The 5518-nt window shown below is 32.8% G+C and overlaps 1 pseudogene; it reads left to right on the top strand.

The window, feature by feature from the left end:
- The first annotated feature begins 3112 nt into the window (after positions 1-3112).
- LOC149542255 (uncharacterized) lies at positions 3113-3590 on the top strand (annotated as a pseudogene).
- Positions 3591-5518: the final 1928 nt, after the last annotated feature.

Genomic DNA, 5518 nt, shown 5'->3' with positions numbered 1-5518 from the left:
CATCTAATTTTTAAACAATCTTTCCCAATTCGTAACCCTCCATTTGCAAGATTTGAACTCTTAAGATATTAGACTTCTTTTAAGAGAAGACGTGACTCCAATACCAATTCTTGGAACTCTTATTGGGAAAAAAGATACTAACAAGGAGTGTGAATCAAGATCTTTAAAACTTTTAACTCCTTTAACAATATAATAGATTAACTAAATTCACTCCCAATCCATGTCATATCTTAGATCTCATACAATATAATCATATACTATAATTCTAAAATGAAATTTACCAAGGATAACATCCATAAAAATATAAACACACAACAAAATATTTTGATAACCCAGAAACCCCCCAAGGTGAAGGTCAAACTAAGGTGGGGATAAAACTCACAAATCTTTACTAGTGTAACAACAAAGTTTGGATGTTAGGGCTACAATTTGATCACTTACAATGATCTACACGATGAGGGGTCTGCCCGGTAAAAAGCAATATAAGACTATTAATTCTACGTTTATTTAGGGATTTAAACTTACAATCAAGTAAGGACTTTGTTAGGAGATTTGAACAAGGTTTGTTAAAACCACTCTTTTAAGAGATTAGCCAGAATACACTTGTTAGAATGTCTTAGTACCTGATCCTTCGATTTCCTCTAAAATTTGTTTACAAATATCCTTTCTTCGATGTCTAAATTTGATCTCCTTATCTAATCTACTTTGTTATGCCCTTCACTGCTAAGTTGTTTTGTCTGATCTCCTAATGAAACTTATTCTTCCTTGCTCTATCCTTAGCTTTTTCACTCCTTCGTGTTTTCATCTTACGCCCATAATGATTTAGGGTTAGATCCCTTATTAAATAGATAATTTTATAAATTTCTAGATCATAATCAATGATTCACAATTCATCCTTTTATTTTTTTACGCTCCTAATTTTTTGATTGGTTAATTTGTCTTTCTTAGGTTTAATGCCTTATCAGAAAATATGTAATTTAATCCTTTTTTGTCTTTATAGTCCTTAAATATCATATAGAAGTTGGCTTAAAATAATTTACATAAGTGTTTGTGCTATTACAAACGCATATGCTAAAACTAGTTTATTCGACAATTGAATGTTCTGACACTTGGTCATAATTAGCATTCATTTTGTCTCTTGACTTCAATAGGATTAACATATACTAACTCACTTGGCATAACTTTGTGTCACTCAATATCCATTATTTTACTTGGCATATATACTGGCTCGGTCTCTACTAGGGTGCTCGGCAACCTTTGAAAATAACTAAGTGTTGGAAACTAATAGGAAACTAGGCTTAGAGATCGATAATAATTTATCTAAATTAAAAGGTTAAACTACATTTTAATAGTCTTTATTCTCTAGGGGTATTTATGCCCCTAATATTCCACATGGTGATCTTCATTGACCCTTGGGAAGGTCATTCACCTTTTCTACTAATCCATCCTTATCTTAACTCAACCAGATATTTCGTCCCCTTCTAAATATTTTTAGCTATTATTAGGGATTCCAATTCTTCCACATTTGTAGCAAACCTAATCATTTCTTTGAATTGGTTATATTGTTCATGCATCCCAAACTTTCCTAAATATGTCCATCCTTAGATTCTATTTATTTTCTAGCACTTTTTTCAAGTACAAGTAAAATTTCATCTATATCAACTACTATAGAAATGTTATTTACTATATATTTGTATTATTTATAAATTAATTGATAATATATACTATATAAATTTTATTAATTACTATAAAAATAATGTGAGCATTAACTATATATATTTTAGTATATAATCATGTTATAGATAAGGTTATTAATTGATAAAATAATTATTTAAGTTTTATACAATAATGCATAATAATTGATAGACTAATTTAATATTATATTGTTATAACGTAAATAATCTTTCATTTTGCTAATAATAATTTGAAATAGTTTATAAATTCTATGAAATAAAGTAGTTTAAATTAAAATTAATATGATCATTAGATAGATAATTAAATAAAATGTTACTTTATTTTAGAATGTGATTATCAATACTTATAATTTATTAGAATGGAACAAGGTACCATAAGTTTTATAAATGAATGAATAAAATAATTTTTATCATGTGAGAAGACCAAGAGTCCACGGAATCTATCTATCCATCTCTGTACATCTATATCTACCCCCCTCTACATCTCTCTCTATATCACTTTATATCTCTATTCTCATCTTTTTATCTCTCCTCCATGTTCTTTTCCTTCTCTATAAATTTGTCTCTTACATCTCCATTTATCGCACTCTTTTCCTTATTCATCTCTCCCTTTATTTATCTCAAATGTCACTCTCACTCAATCCTGATTATTTCTTGATTTGAATTATTTTAGCAATTTAGAGGACAATACTAAAAGAATAAATATTGGCATTGTAAATACATAATAAACCATATGAAGACTTTTATTGGGTCATAAAATTTCATACAATTGTGGACAATCTTGTAAGTGAGATGTATGCCTGCAAATCAATCAAATTTGGACAAACTTGTGGAGGAGTTGTGTATCCGAGTTCATAAATTTTAGGCTATCTCGTCAATGAGATGTATGCCCATGAACTCTATAGGAGTTGGACAATCCTGTGGTTGAGATGTCTGCCCATGAACTCCGTATATATGATCTGATACAAATTAGCAATCTCAGCAAACGAGATGTATGTCCATATCTCCCTTATAACTTTGAATTGATCCTCTTTATACATTTTCATGGAAACCAAAAGGTCACCACATCGTATGATTTTGATAAAAAGTTGAATGAACAACACAATCATTAGAATTGGCTAAAAATAAAGAGATCTCTTTGCTTGAATATCCTAATTCATTTTTGATCATTCCTCCTTTCTCATGAGACAATGGCCCCATTGCCCCATCATCTTCTAAATAAATTAACGCTATGCCCAACTCATAATAATTCTTCTATTCAGATTGGAAGTTCTCCTTAGTATGTCGAATCAAAATATTGAAAGACCATGACAACTTGTCCTAAAATACTCTTGTTAAATGAATAGTATATTGCATTATATGGCTTTTGATCTTCTTCAATATCATCTTTCCCATGTTCCTTGGTTTCCTCGCCCGTAATGGGTAATGTCCTCCCGGGGCTTGTGAAGAAACAATGATGAAATTGTCTACTCCCGTTTTAAGGAAATCCTTGGTTATCATCCAGATCACGAAGTTTTTGATGCGGATGTCGTTTGTCGACTGGGGATTCATAGCTGACCTCTTCGAGACAGAACTGAGCTTCATGGCGGCTGCCTTTACTTTCTCCTTCCTCTTCCTCAATACGCAAAACCTTTTGCAAGGGCCTCTTCTGACAAAATGCTCGCTGCAGCTTCCAGAATCCGTCAATTGCGCACTCTCGCAGAGCCTTCTCAGACAGAGATTTAACAAAAGTACTGGACTTTGACAGAGGCATGCAGATCATTTCTTCGACTAATGACGGATTGAAAGTACGTGTGAAGTTTCGTCTCTGCAAAGACAAGCTCGTAAAAGTTTCTGTCTGGAAATGGAAATTCTGTGATTGAATAGCTCGTGGCTCCAACCATTGAGCAGGCCTAGAAACAAAATCCCAAAGGTTCATTCTCGCAACCTCAGCTTTGCCTAGAAACCTAGCTTGGAAATAATTGTTGAATCCAAAACCTTAAATCCTGATTCTTCTGTGCACTCGTGATTTCTCAAAATCTAAAGAAGTGAAGGTTCAGATGTATGTGTACATTTCCAGCGGAGCCTCTTAAAGGAATTCCATTTTTTTAGCATATTAGTATGGGGGAGAACGTATGTACAGTTCTGTTGTATTATTAAAACTTCTAAAAAATGCCACGTAGGATTTGGCTGCTATGAATTTCATGATTGCACAAGGATTGAGCATATTGACATGGAAAGAGAAGAATTTGATCTGATATTGTTTCTCCGTATTAAAGCTCTTGGTGCTTCATCTTCTGCTAAGAACATGTGATTAAATTATTGTTGCCCTATCGCTTCCACTTCCACCACATATTGCGACAAAAAGATCCATTAATTACCTCAATTACCTCAACGTTTTGAAGATGAAGTGTCATTGCAGGGAACGGTTGAGAAGAACCAACAATCTATCGTGCAAGGATTTTTTTATTTTTTTTGAAGACTGGTTATTAGTTTTCATCAAGCTGAGATCCGATGTTGATTTTCGAGGAAGAAGACCACTATAAGAACACCTTCATATTGGGATAAATCTGATTGTAAGTACATCTAAAATGAGATCGAACTTGAACATAGATCTTCATGGAAGTTGAAAGGTCACTCCATCTACATTCTTGTTAGAATCTGAATGGACAAATCCAAATTGAAAAATCATTCGCAATAATATAATATGCATGTTCAACTCTGATTATTCCTCCCCTCTTATGAGGCAATGGGTCCCATTGTCTTATCACCTTCTGTAGGGTATATATCTGAGTTGGTCTGGTACAGCCTGAATTGGTCTAGTGGTGGAGAACTTGTACTCTTGAAAGAGAGGTCACAAGTTCAAATCCCACAAGGTACCATTTTACATTTCATTTGTATGGCTACAATTTCATGGAAGGGCTTAGAGGGAACTTTGTGACATCTTCAATTGCATCATCATTTTGACCAGCCATTTTTTACCTTCTTTAAGAATTTAGCCTACCAGGTATGTTCATTTTTTCCATTTTTGTACTTTTAATGAATGTTTAGTGTTTTTTAATGAATTCATAGTGGTTTTTAATAAATGTTTAGTGAGTTTTAATGAATATTTAGTCATTTTTTTAATGAATGTTTAGTAGTTTTCTAATGAAACTTTAGTTTTTTTATGAATATTTGGTTTTTTTTAATGTTTATTTAGTTATTTTTAGTATATGTTAATTAGTTTCGTGTTTATATGTTGTATTTTAGTTTACATTTTACAAAATATTGAAAAAAACATAGTTAAAATTGTAGCTGGAAAAAATAATATGTTTAGAAATATAAAATGTTAGGTTGATAGACAACAAAAACCAAAAATAGGACTAGGTAGACATAGAAAACAAAAAACCATTTAAAACTCTAGATGAATAAAAAAAAATGTAGGATATTTAGACAAAACACACACACACTATCTCTCTCTCTCTCTCTCTCTCTCTCTCTCTCTCTCTCTCTCTCTCTCTCTCTCTCCCCTCAAATGATTTAAAATCCTCAAGCTCTCACTTTCTCCTCATTCTCTCTTTTCTCTTTCTCTCTCTCCTTACTTTCTCTTCACTTTCTCTCTCCTCACTCTCTCTCTCCTCAAACACTCACTTTCTCTCCTAACTCTCTCTCTTGCTCTTCTCACTTTCTCTCTCCTCTCACTTTCTTTCTTCTTACTTTTTCTCTCCCTTTGCTCACTTTATCTCTCCTCTCTCTCTCTACTCTCTCTCTACTCACTCTCTCACTTTCTCTCTCCTCACTCTCTCTCCCCACTCTCTCTTCTCACTTGCTCTCTCCTCTCAATTTTTCTCTTCTCACTTTCTCTC

This window comes from Cupressus sempervirens, chromosome 8 (assembly GCF_028749045.1).
Source record: "Cupressus sempervirens isolate cs-2001-9-10 chromosome 8, ASM2874904v1, whole genome shotgun sequence".
Lineage (NCBI taxonomy): Eukaryota > Viridiplantae > Streptophyta > Pinopsida > Cupressales > Cupressaceae > Cupressus > Cupressus sempervirens.
Note: the sequence above shows the minus strand (reverse complement) of the source record. Positions and strands in the feature narration are given on the sequence as shown.